Raw genomic sequence first — 13,932 nt, 5'->3', positions numbered from 1 at the left:
TGAGAGAGGTAAAGGAGCGATAGAAGAATCTCACATCTGCTTGCTTGCCAAGATTTGAAAGGAATTGCCTTTCCCTCTCTAGCATGATATGAAAATAAAATCCAAAAATCCTAGCTCGCTCTTTATACTAATTTCAGTACAGCTAAAAGCTCCCCGCATCCAATTTCCGAGCTGGAACAAATCTTAAAGGTAATGTAATTTAATTCCTCTTGTTTGCCAGGGGAGGGAATTGAAGCCAAGACAGGGGAAGGGCCTTGCCCAAGGTCACATATATGTCAATGGTGGAGGGAAGACGAACTCACTTCTCCTGGTCCCACCCAAGGACCTTTCAGGAACTACCCAAACTTTACAGGAACGTGCCCCAGACACCCAAGGACTCATAAACACTGCATCTGCTGATCAAATAAAATATCCAGTTAAAAGATGCTCAAGCAACTAGAAGGATGTACAGCTACCACATACAACTATCTACTGGGGCTTTGGGGGAAATAAATAAATAAATAAAATTTAAAAAAAATAAAAAATAAAAGATGCTCAAGTAATCCCTGCCTGGAAGAAATGGAAAGAAAGAAAAGATTTTCCTAATAGTTAAGCTTTTCCAAAATCTGTTTTATAACTGTTAGGGGACTAGCGAGAGTAGAAGGATTTAAGGCAGGTTTGTCATGAAAGAACTAGAATATTTTACATTCCTACTGTTGATCCAGCATTTTACATATCTCATCTCTTTATATAATCTCCTAGTAGGCTCATTTTACAAACAACATTTTTTTTAACTTGCTCGAATTCACAGAGGGAATAAGGTATTATCATTCCTGCACCTCTCATTAGTAGGCCCAGGGCCACGCTCTGGACTAACGTGGATGTCTATAGTTCAGTGACCGCTCCACTCCTGCTCGGCCACTCCCCAACATGGACTCTCGCTCCAGCCATTTCAATCTACCTGAGGTTCCTTTGACATGCCATGCTATTTCTAGACTCCTTGCCTGAACACATACAGTTCCTTCTGCTTGGAATGCCCTTCCCCAACTTCTTCACCTCCATAACTCGTACTTAGCTCTCAAAACTAAGCTCCAAGGGTACCCTCTTCCAGAAGCCTTTCCCGCTGCCCTGGTCTGATTTGGATGCCCTACTCTGTACTCCTGTAGCACCCTATGCACACCCCTATTAGAGTATATTATTACACTGTTGTGAGCTTGGATTTACTCGCCCGCCTTAACTACAATCTCCTTGAAGGAAGACACCAAGTATAGTCATGCATCACTTTACAACAGGGATGTGTTCTGAGAAATGCATCCTTAGGCAATTTCATCATTGTCCAAACATCACAGAGTGTACTTACACAAACCTAGGTGGTATAGCCTACTACACACCTAGGCTATACGGTAGTGATCTTACGGGACCACCGTCGTATACCAAAACGTCGTTATGCCATGCATGACTATATCGTTCAGCTTTTATATGAGCATATTTTAGTGTTCAATAAAGGTTTGAAAAATGGATAAATGAACAAATAAAATATTCCCCCCCTTTTCTTCCATTAAAATGATTTAATTAAAAATCTCATTTCCACACTTTCGACTCTTGGGTAACTTGGCGGGACACAGAGGATGTCCCTATTGTAAGCTTCTCCTCATTTCAAGCCTGACAGCCTACTCCAAAAAGCTATCTAGGGTTCAACATGGCAGTTGACCAAACATATGAATTTCTGCTTCCTTACAAAATGCCCTGATTACCACAGAAGAATCTTCACGCTATAAACCACAAGCACAAAAGACCCGGAATAGAGACAACAGCAGATGAGAGATGTCAACACCCTTCGGGAAGATGGTAAGTGGATGGATGAGTGATAAGTCACTTAGCAAACTGGAGACTGCTGAAGCCCAAGTGCCTGTGATGGGAAGCCAACAAGAAGCCACAGAGCTCAGGAGAGTCTCAGGGATCAGGGCATTGGGAGCCTCCGCACACAGAAGGAGAAATGGGGCAAAAATAGGATGAGACACTCCAGATCCCCTCTCTTGCCCTCCAACTGCAGAAGGAAAGTTTATTTTCTGAAGAAACTGGCCAAAGAGGCACCAGGCTCAGGGATACCAGGCATAGCAGAAGGTGGGATTAGGCATGGAGCTAGAAACAGAGGGATTAGAGAAAGACTCCATACCGAAAGATGAGATTCCCCAGCCCCTGATCCTGGCTCAGCTCCCAGGACACAAACAGCCCAGCTTATACCCCCCTCCATTCACCCTCTTCCAGCTCACAACAGGCAGAAGAATTAAGGATTCTTCCTTGTAGAAAGTAACCAACCAAAGCAAAAAATACTATGTACAGTGATATTTGGGGGCCCCACAACGAAACTGCCAAGTACCCTCTGGATTATCCTACAGTAGAGTCCAACAATTGACAAGCCCTGCTGTTCCACACAAAGCTTCCAACAGCCAAGGAATGGACTCCAAGGATCACCAGGCGTGGGATAAAAGCCTCTGACCTTAAAAAAGAAGACCCCAGCAGAGGTAAACCAGAGAGCAGAAGAAATCATTACCCACAGCCACAGCAACATCAATATCCCCCCAGAGATAAGGGAGGACCGTGCATCCACGAATGAAGATTAGGAAACCAACAGTTTGAAAAAGTGCTAGAAAACAAGAAAGAGCTTTTTAAAATAAAAATACAACTAGAAATTTAAAAATGAAAATGAAGCACTGGAAGACAAAATGGACAAAATCTCCCAGAAAGTAGGACAAAAAGGGAAAGAGATGAAAAATAGGACAAGAACGATAAGAAACTTACAGGATCCGTCTAGGTGTTCTGACATCTTCTAAGAAGAATTCCAAAAAGAGAGCACAGAGAAAATGGAGGAGAATGCATTAAGCAAAAAGATAATTTCTCCAAAATTTCCCATAATGAAAGATTTGAATTTCCATATTGAAAAGACCCAGTAGTTCCCCAACACAATGAACGAAAAAAAATTCTCCCCAGAGTACATCATTGGAAATGGCACATCCCCGGGAATAAACAGATCCCAAAAGTTCTAGAGAGAAGAAAAACAGTTCACAAACCAAGGATCAGGCATCCAGATTCCTGATCAGCAACTGGACTTCTCGGTAGCAGCACTGGAAGCTAGAAACTGAAAGGCAATACAGCAACGTCTTCCAATTCCGAGAGAAAATAATCACCATTCTAGAAATCCTTACCCAGCTAAACAATGAATCAGGGAGAGGGTAAGTGAGGACAAGCAGGCAGAGCTGCCACACTGGGGTTTATGGGGCCAGGGTGTGATGGATTAGAGCCCACGTAAAGATGTTAAATGTGAAATAGCACTCCTGCATCTGAGGTCTCAAAAAAAGTTCCCTATCATTCATGAGGAAATCAATCAAGAAAGAGAAAAATCGAGTTCCCAGGTGGATGGCAAAGGGACCTCCCAGAAGACAGCCTATCAAGCTCCTAGTCCAGACTAGAACAGGAGGACTGGGGTCCAGGGAGAGATGTCTCCAAGGAAAAAAACAGATTATCCAATTAATTTGACTGATTTATTTGAGTTTTATAGCCCTTGTCAGAGGATTTGGAGAACATGGACAACTGAGTAAGCAAACAAAAAAAATGAGGTGATTATTAACTCCCAGAGGGAAAAAAAGAATAGAAGAAAAGAAACGTACGTTACATTGCTGAGCTGAAAACAATTAGTCATAATAATATGAACACTGTTGATTTAATTAAAAACTGTGATATAATAGTATTAGGAATCTCTAGATTCTAGGAAGGGAATGAGTGTCTGAGTGTGTTGTAAAAAAAAGCAAAGTCCTAGTATTCCTTAGTAGGAAATCAATAAATAGTTTCCAAAATTGCAAAATCAAGAAACAGCAGTAAAAGCATATTTTTTAAAAATATACAGTTGATACACAGAAGAAAAAAATAGGATTTAAAAAAGTGGTTGCCTCTGAGTGGAAGTGGGGTGTGGGGAAGGGGGAAGCAAGGATTGCTGTTTTCTTGATAAGCTTTTTGATACCATGTGACTTTGTAAATCTCCCTCATGTATATTGATAAATATAAAAATTATTTAAAAAGAGAAAGAAAGAAAGAAAAGGAAGGACTGGAGGGAGGGAGGGAGGAAGGAAGAAAGGAAGGGAGGAAGGGAGGAAGGGAGGGAGGGAGGGAGGGAGGAAGGAAGGAAGGAAGGAAGGAAGGAAGGAAGGAAGGAAGGAAGGAAGGAAGGAAGGAAGGAAGGAAGGAAGAAGGGAGGGAAGAATATGGCTCAGTCATAACAGTAGTCTCCCAGGGATTACATGCTATTTACCAGTCAACACGTTGATGCTTGCAGCCACTAACTTAAGTGTCAAACAAGCGATAGTTAAAGTATTTACCTAATTACCCAGAGCAGTTCACCAGTCTGTCCGTTACTTCAGAATCGCCTGGAGACTTTGTAAAAGTATAGATTCCTGGGTCCCACCCTTAATGGTTCTGATTCAACAGGTCTTGATGGGGCCTGGGCATCTGCCCTTAGTTCCCCCACGTGATCCAGTGGCACAGCAAGGTTTAGGAACCACTGGACTAGAGCAGAAATGGTGTGCAATGCTGTGCATGCAGAGAGGGGTGAGGGAGGGGGGTTTGTGTGTTTGTGTTTTGTGGGTGTGTAACTGTTTCTGTGTATACGTCAGTGTATTATGAGTGTATCTTCCTCCCTCCTCCGTCTTTCACCCTCCTTTATCTGAACTGAACCCCTAAATCTCTCGGGACTGTTGACAACATTGCCAGTGATTTTAAACCCCCCGCAGCCTGAGCTTTCTCTCCCAACCCTGGGGCTCCCTCTGCTGGCAGAACCCTGTTAAAACTCTTAGCATCCTAAACCCAGAAATTCTCCTTCCCCTCCCTATTAGGTCATTTTCCCCGGGGGCTGTTTCCAAGCCCTCAAACTTCATGACCCCGCCCATCAGCCAGAAAATGGAAAATTCAACCAACCTGGGAAAGACTGCCTTGCCTTACAGGTGCATATACAAAGATCATGAGGGAGCGGGAAGAAGCAGAAAAGAAAATGAGAGGTACATGTGAAGGTCAAGCCTGAGGAAAAGGAGACTTGAAGGAGTTCTATTCTTCACCTTCTTCCTCACCCTCCCCCAAGAGAGACGGATGGATGGGGAAGCCACATCCATCTGCCTCCCAAAAATCGAAGGAAGGAAACACGTTAGGCTAAAAATCTCACTGAATTTGGAAGCAGAAGACAAGGGTTCAGTATCCACTCTCCCTTTACTTCCACGATTCTCCTTTTCTGGAGCCATGTACTGGATCATAGACCCCATAAATCATGCCCCTCCAGTGGTTCTGTCTGTGGACTCGATCGGGTCTTTCCCAAAAGCTGAAAACACGTTCAGCCTAGCACAGTGTCTGGCATGAAGAAAATGCTCAAAAACATTTGAATGAAAGCTTAACTCATTGCTATCCTAAAAATCAAAACCCTCCTTCAGATCTGCATACCTCTGAAGCTCCTCAAAAGCACCCCCTCCATGCTCACACTGAACACTGTTATTTCCTCGTGTACTTTCACTCTTCAACCCAGAGCATTCCAGCTTTAGCTCCTTCAGAACTCGCTGACACAGGTCTCCAAAGATTCCTATACACCACACCCAATATGTTCTTTCACTTCTCCTCCTCCTTGACCTCTCAGAAGCTTCAAAGCTGTGACCTCTCGAAGCTCATTGAGACACCCACACATACACCCCAGTTCTCTGTTCTCTCAGGTCCTCCTGCTCCCTCCTTTCCTTGTTCTCCTTCACCGGCTCTCCTCTTCTGCCTGAACCATAAATGTTAGTGTAATATTCCCCTCGTACCCTTCACCCTCTCATCTATTCCTGTGGTTTCATAGGTGGTCTCATCTACTCTGATGGTTTCAACTTTAACTTATGTAATTTAATTCTCCTGAATCCATATCTCTAGCCTAGACCTTTCTCCTGGGCTCCAAATACCTACCAAACATCTTTCTTTGGATATATAGGAGTCAATTTCCATTAAACACTCGAAAAATGTTTTCTGAGCACCTACTGTGTGCCAAGCACCGTGCTAAGCACTGGAGATACACTGGCAAGACAGACCAGGCCTCTGCCCTCCCAGAGCTGGGTGGAATGGGAAAAACAGACAAAGGAGCAACTATGAATACAAAGTGACAGGAGCTATGAGAAGAGAAATGCCCAGGGTTTGGGGATCAAACCCTGGTCCAAAGAAGGATGACTTTGAGGATAAGAAGGAGTGGGGGTGGGAGTGGTGAGAGGTTCCTGGGAAAGGATTTCAAAACTTAGGAAGAACTTGTAAAGCTAAAATAGTGAGTTGGGACTTTATCCTAAGAATAACACAGAGCCATTGAAGAAGAATTGGATGGATTAGAGCCCACAGGGCACTTCCATAGTGTTGGCAATGGTCAAGTCTTAAGATGGATGTTAGGCCCATAAGGTTTTCACTATTATTATGCCTTATAAATTAATTATGGTTTCGGGGCCGGCCCCGTGGCTTAGTTGTTAAGTGTGTGCGCTCCACTACTGGCCGCCCGGGTTCAGATCCCGGGCGCGCACCGTCACACCGCTTGTCCAGCCATGCTGAGGCGGCGTCCCACATACAGCAACTAGCAGGATGTGCAACTACGACATACAACTATCTACTGGGGCTTTGAGGAGAAAAAGGAGGAGGATTGGCAATAGATGTTAGCTCAGGACCAGTCCTCCTCAGCAAAAAGAGGAGGATTGGTGTGGATGTTAGCTCAAGGCTGATCTTCCTCACAAAAAAAAAAAAAATTATTTATGGTTTCATATATTCTTTTGTGCATGTCAAATGTTTCACAACCTCTTTTTAAAAAAATAAATGGATTGGAGAAGGTGAGATATGTAGAGAGAAGAGTGAGATTACTAAAATAGAAAAATAGCAGTGGCCTGAGTTAGGATAGTCACAGTGAAGGTGAAGATTGGAAGATGGTTCTAGAGATATTTAGGAAATAGAACTGAGAACTTGGTGAGTAGTGGAATGTGGGGATATGGAGAAGGAGGAGTAAAGAAGGACTTCCAAGGTTCTGGAGTATAAATTGGATGGATGTTGAAGCCATTGACTGAAATAGAGATCACCAGAAGACGGTGAATAAAAATAACAGTCATTGGAGCACAGTTTAGCAGTTTCTTAAAAAGTTAAATATGAATTTACCATGCAACCCAGCAATGTCACTCCTGGATATATACCCAAGTGAAATGAAAACATATGTCTACACAAAGACTTTCACACCAATGTTCATAGCAGCACTATTCATGATAGCCAAAAAGCAGAAAATTCCAAATGTATGTGAATTTGTAAATGGATAAACAAAATGTGGTATAGCCGTATAATGGAACATGCTTCGGCAATAAAAAGGAACAAAGAAATGATACATGCTACAATATGGATGAACCTCAAAAACATATGCTAAAGTCAAAGAAGTCAGATACAAAAGATCACATATTATGCGATTCCACTAATATGAAAGATAAAAAGTAGATTATGGTTGCCTGGGGCTGAGGATGGGAACAGAGTAATCATAAATGGGTAAGAGGGATCTTTTTGAGGCGATGGAAATGTTCTAAAATTGGATTGTGGTGATGGTTTCCCAACTCTGCAAATTTATTAAAAATCATTGAATTGTATAATTACCATGAGATAATTTTCTGGTATATAAACTATACTTCAAAAAAGCTGTTAAAAAATAATCAGGTCAGTTTTGGCATGTCGAGTTTGAGGCGTTTAGGAGCCAATCAAAAGGAGAGGTTGAGTAAACAGGTGATTACACTACCTGAAGCTTAGGAGACAGTGCTGCACAGGAGATAGAGATTTTTAAGACTCATCAACATAAAGATAGTAATTGAAGCCATAGGACTGAGGGAAATCGCCCAGAGAAGACAGAGGGAGAAGGAAAGAATGAGGGCAGAATCGAGGCCAACGCCAACATTCAGGGAATCCGAAAGGGAAGAGAAGCCTATAAAACACACTGAGAAGAAGCAGTCGGAGAAGTAGGAAGAAAGCCCAGAGAATGTAAACGGACAGAATCCAAGGGAAGAAGATGTTTGGGGCAGGGAGGAGAGGCAAGAGTGACAAGGGGTCCTGAGAAGTCAGAGAAGTATAAACAGAACCAAAAAGTGGAAGACAATAGAAAAATATGGCTGGGTATACAGGAGCCCAGTAACATTGCTAGGCACGGCTCCAAGAGGCAGCAAGCCTCCAGAGGACCAGGCCACACCCAGCGTGGCATCCAGGAAGAGCGAAGTGTTGATGGAGGTGGCGGAGGGGGTTGATGAGCCTAGGGAGTGCAGGGGATCCAGAATTTTCAGCATAAGGCCATGAGGGAATACAAAAGGCCGGTGAACAGGCAGAGTTCTGAGACAGGGATGAAGAGACTACAGGTGCAGAGGCTTCATGACTGGAAGTAAATGGCCAGAAGTACAGATTCCAGTAGTAGATATTTAAGGCCCCCAAGGATGTGGTTCCTGCTTACTTCTCCAGGCTGCTTTCTCACCATGTAACACCACCTCTTAAAATTTAGTGATCCTGCCATATGGAATTGTTTGCAGTTTCCCAAATGTGCCATTCTCTTTCATACTTCCTTCTATTTTCTCACACGGCTTCCTCTGCATGGAATGTTCTACAAACCAACCCTCCCCTCTCTACGGCACACTCCTGGAACCCAACTCAGTGCTCACTCTTAAACTTGCTCATCTGCCTGGCACATTCCTGCTCTCATGTCAATACAGATCAAGGTTAACCTGCTTCTAAAGCCTTTTCTACTTGCCCATCTCCCACGTGGGATGTGCTATTTCCTTCTTTACGCCCCTACCAGAGACTTCTATCATAGCACTAGTAACACGTCATACATTTCATTTGTTTCCACGTCTGTTTTCTTCTAGGGCTTGGAAAGCATTTTATTTGTTTTTTCATTCATAAGACCTGTGAACATAAATAATCTATAATCAATCTATAAATCAAAATCGAGGTGAGTTTATTATATAAAAACTACAGTAAGGTCTGAGGACTATAGCCCAGGGGCATCCTTCCCCAAGGAAGGAAGCACATCAAAGAAGAGGGGTGTACACAATGTTTATATACTATCTTGGAACAAAGAGCATACATCACATATGACAGGAATATCTCTTTTACTACTGTCACGAGATGCTTAGCTAGCACAGTGGTCACAAGGTGAACACAGCAGGTCGGTAATTAATCCTTCGTTTCTAGGGAGAAATGCTTACCCTTAAAGAAATGCCAATATGGGAGGAAGCCACATCCCCATCTTTAAGGACATCATTCTTGTCTTTGAGACATTGTAAATGTTTAAAGCAGATGTACAATGAATGCATGCTCAACAGGCCACGTCAGGCCTTTTTGGAAAAACAAGGTCCGGACGAATTAGTTTTAAACCAAATGGTTTCCTCATATACTCCAACATATCTTATTGCTTTGCATTTATTCAACAGACCTGACCCATAGTAAGTACTAAATACATGTTACTAGATGAAATCTAGACTCAGCCACCCTGTGGCATGTCCCCTATTCCTGCTTTCCTACTTGGGGCCCTGTTGGGCCCTTTTGTGGCCAGGCTGCTGGGTTCCATTGTGATAAAGGTGGATGAGGTGGTCTCGCCTCTGCTATCAGTAGCCACGGTCAAGAATGTATTGTCCACAACTAAGGCACAGTTTCCCAGTGTTCCCAAAGCTCTGTGCCACTTCTAGGATTGCAAATAAAACACATGACGCCCAGTTAAATCTGAATTTCAGATAACCAATGAATTGTTGCAGTTCAGATAAACAATGAATCCCACAGCTCCCTTGTGCTACCAATGTTTCAGCCAACTTTCCAAGGAGTATCTTTTTCAATTATGTATGTAGCCCACAGCTCCTCCACGCTCAGAAGCAAGTCCATGGGAGCTAGCAGAGGAAAAACCTGAAAAACCACAAATATGACATGTTTAGAATAGTCTCCACCACACCCCCACTGAGAGCCCGGGATCAGGCCAAGCTCTGGGCCTCAATAGGGCACTTGTTCTTTCTCAAGAGGCTCTTGGCTCCCAGGCAAATAGATTCCAGGTAGACTGTCCCACGAGTCCCCTGCCACAGACTACATATGACAGGTGGGGACAGGACAGCACACACAGGGCAGTTTATTCCATCTCCAGTTCCTTGTCCCACATCTGAGGTTCCATTAGTTGGAAAATATGAGTAAATCTGTCCCTTAGGAGTAGGGTCATGCAGAAGGATTGACAAATGAGAACGTCTTCCCCAGGAGAGAGAGAAGAAAAAGAGGAGGGGGCGGGGGAGAAGGAGTCCATGTTATTAGATAAAATGATGGTTGTTTCCAGAGCTGGGAACAGATTTTGGCAGCCAAGGCATAGACTTATGAATTCCAAAAAAAATCAGACCTGAGGAACTGGATTGGGGTGGCGGCAGGGTGGGAGGTGAAGAGAAAAGGAAGATTTTATGCATTCTAATATTCTAGAATTCTAATAATTCTAATATTTTGCTAGGATCCTTTCCTGTCTCAACACGTTGGTGTTCTTTTCGAAGGAAAGGCAGAACCTCTGAATGGAGAGGGTTCACCCACCTTTTACTCTAAGGTCTGTCCACTGTTCCACTGGCAGGATTAGTTTTCAGAAGTAAGAGGCCACTTGCTTAACAAAGCTACCGAACAGTCCCGAAAGGCACGGCAGCTGCTGCTGCCTCAGAAATGACAGGTGCTCCTTTCACGACCCACATTTTATGCCAAATGCATGGAAATCTCTTTTGGCTGCTCCCTCCTCACATTTTCGCCATCTCCTGTTAGTCCTCCCAGATCTGGCCCATCCCTCCTAGTCCCTTTCCCATTCAAGCCCTGTGCTCTTCTCACCTTGTCGCTTTTTCTTGACTCCATTTATTCAGTTGGGAATGATCAAATCAGAGAGAATTCTTGCCTGGGCTCTGACAGGCACCTCCAGCTGAGAGGAACCCACTCTAGGTGGGTTTTTTGAAAACTGCCAGGTTGTGTGGAGGTATGTCACTGAAAGCCTGCTCGAAAATATAGATGGTCAATGCCTTACAAAGAAGGGTTGGTGTGAAGGAGTGGAGTGAACAGCTAGCTTCGTTGCTATGGCAGTGAAAGGAACCTTACTTGATTGGCGAAAATTTGACTCGAAATAAATGCTAGGTGAAACAGCGGTATTTTGTTTTGTCTTTTTTGTTTTTTCAATTTGTTAAGACCCACTAGAAGAGGATTAGAGAGTGGGGTTGATAGGTTCTGACCAGAATGCTAAATCCCAGTGATTTCCCTGGGTTAAATCAGACTCCAGAAAGACAGCAATTTTCTCAATGCTGCAGCACCTCAGAAAGACTAATACAGCAAAAGTTCACTGAATGCCTATTTTGGAGCAAAACTAGAGGGACAAGGAGAGAGACAAAGATGAAAAAGACATAGTCCATGTCCTCCAGGAGTTTACAAGCTAATGAGAGAACCAGGCAGTGGATATGGACATGCAAGGGATTGGTGTTGATTACATAATGTGGTCAAAGTGTGGTCCCCATGGGTCCCTTAGACCCTCTTGGGGGTTTGAAAGGTCAAAACTATTTTCATAATCATACTAAGACATTATTCACCTTTTTGCTCTCTCATTCTCTCGTGAGTTTTCCCGAGGCTATAGGATGTGTGGTAATACAAAGCATCATACGTGTATGCTTATGTATCCTTGAGTTAAAAAAAATTCTCAGGGGCTGGCCCTGTGGCTTAGAGGTTAAGTTCGTGTACTCCACTTCGGCAGCCCAGGGTTCACAGGCCTGGATCCTGGGCGTGGACCTACACACAGCTCATCAAGCCATACTGTGGCGGCGTCCCACATATAAAATCAAGGAAGATTGGCACAGATGTTAGCCAATATCAATAGGTAAAACCCATATATGCAAAAATTCTTTGAGATCCTCAAGAATTTTTAAGATTGTAAAGGTGTCCTGAGACCAGAAATTTTGAGAACTGCTACGACTTAATGTATCATCTACCATTACGCAGTGTTCTTATTTCTCATTAACACATTTTATTGATTAAAAACTATTTCATCTAATTCCATGAAAATGACTTTGTTGGATACTTTCTCTCTATCCTTATTTTCTGCAATGATAGCTGTTAGGTCATCTAATTATTAATGTTTGTGTTTTTGTATATGTCTGTTTGTGTTTAAATGTGCCTTTTGAGATAGCACAATGTTGGACTTTGTTTTTTAAACCAGCTAACAATCAGCAACAGTTGAGTCATTTCTTTTATGTTCTCTCACCCTAAAGTTTATGTTATTCACTGTTATTTTTGCTTTCTTTAAATTTATGTTTTCTGTAGTGCACTTTAAAATTCTTTCTCTTTTGTCAGACAAACTTCCCTAGTCTATCCATCTTTCTATCATTTCAGCATCATCATATTTTAAAGCAATTTTTCATTGCTTCCTATAATTTTACTATTAATGGTATAGTATTAAGAAAATAAAACAAATTTCCTTCCCTCTAGAGATGAAAATAGAGTCTAGTCTGCAACATATCTTGGTAGCGTAAAGTCCTTTATAAAATTGTGCATATATATTTTGCAGTTCTGACAGTATATAATGCAATTTTCCACTTGAGTTTTCTTTATATTTTTCCTATTTTATCCTCCATGAACCTTGAGCTCTATTTAGCCCTCAACTGTTCTCAAATCTCCATTGTTTTCTGGAAGTGAAGTTCACAGCTGCGGGCCTTTGTTGACATTATTTCATCTCCTCTGGGACTTATTTTCCCTTCTTCTGAAGTGAAAATTCAGGGAATGTTTCCAGATACTGTAGTTGGGGCCATAACTTGATTTCTCTTAATCTTGTGTGAATCCTCCAACCCCCACCATCAACTCATATTCCTCCTTCAAAGCAGTGGTACCCATTCTTATCATTATATTTAAATGATTTTCTCAGCTCTAGTGGTAACTTGCAGAATTCTGGATTTGTTCTGTATTGGGATAATTTTTATTATTTGATTAGTTAGTTTTATGTTCAAAAACTTCACAATATATCTTAAATTCTTTTATTAAGGATTGTTCCGTAATGAACTCTTGCTACAGACATACCAAGGTGGTTATTTCTATATTCCTGTGATAAATTCTAAATTACTGGGGATTCCCCCTCCTCCTTAGTTCTTTTATTGTTACTAGATCAATTTTTAGCTGGATATGGGCCCTTCAGGTTAGTTTTGTTTCAACAGTGCTAGTTCTTTTTTCTTCTCCTCCTGGTCCCTTCTTCCTAGCATCCTCTCCATGTTTCTTGTTTCTCTATAGCATTTACAAGACCCAGTTTAATAGCTTAGTGCCTTTTTTTTTTTTTTTTTGGCACTCGTTACTTCTTCTTTATTTGCTGTTAAAGTAATAAGTGTACGTTCCGTTGCACTTGCCTGAGAGTCTTGAACCAGTCTTGGATTTCCTGCCATCTGGGTTCTCGCTGGCATGCATTCCCCTTTGATGTTGTAATACTTGTTCATTGAACTTGAGTGTGGGGCTTATAGGGCCTGTTTGCTTTTTTTTTCCCCAATATGTGCACATTTTTTCTTAAGCTTATTTTTCTGTTTTGTGCTGTTATTTCTAATTGCTTTCAACAGGGAGGTGGGGCTGAGAGTGAGATTTGGCTTGAATTTAGCTCTCTTTGCTATTACTCACATTTCCCCAGAAGCCCCACACACGCTTTCTCTCTGCCTTGGACACACCACTTTTGAAAGGCCGTTGATTCCTCGTGTAAATGGTGTTAAGAGGAAGATGGGCTCAGCGTAGGGATGCTCAGGAATTCAGTCCTGTAGTCATGAGCTTGGCCATCTGGAAGTCTCTTCTTGCTCAATGAAATGGAGTAAACATTGTCCATTATGAAATCCACCACACAGGCTGCCAGGGACAAATGGGATTCTACCCAAAGCCAATCACTGCTCT

General features: G+C 42.4%; 1 protein-coding gene across 1 annotated transcript in view; it reads right to left on the bottom strand.

The window, feature by feature from the left end:
• Window positions 1-13,932, bottom strand: part of C2H1orf74 (chromosome 2 C1orf74 homolog) — a 116,444-nt gene that overhangs the window by 29,758 nt on the left and 72,754 nt on the right. The gene's annotated exons all lie outside the window — the stretch shown is intronic.

The sequence above is a fragment of the Ceratotherium simum genome, chromosome 2 (assembly GCF_057802395.1).
Source record: "Ceratotherium simum simum isolate JZ-2026a chromosome 2, ASM5780239v1, whole genome shotgun sequence".
Classification (NCBI taxonomy): Eukaryota; Metazoa; Chordata; class Mammalia; order Perissodactyla; family Rhinocerotidae; genus Ceratotherium; species Ceratotherium simum.
Note: the sequence above shows the minus strand (reverse complement) of the source record. Positions and strands in the feature narration are given on the sequence as shown.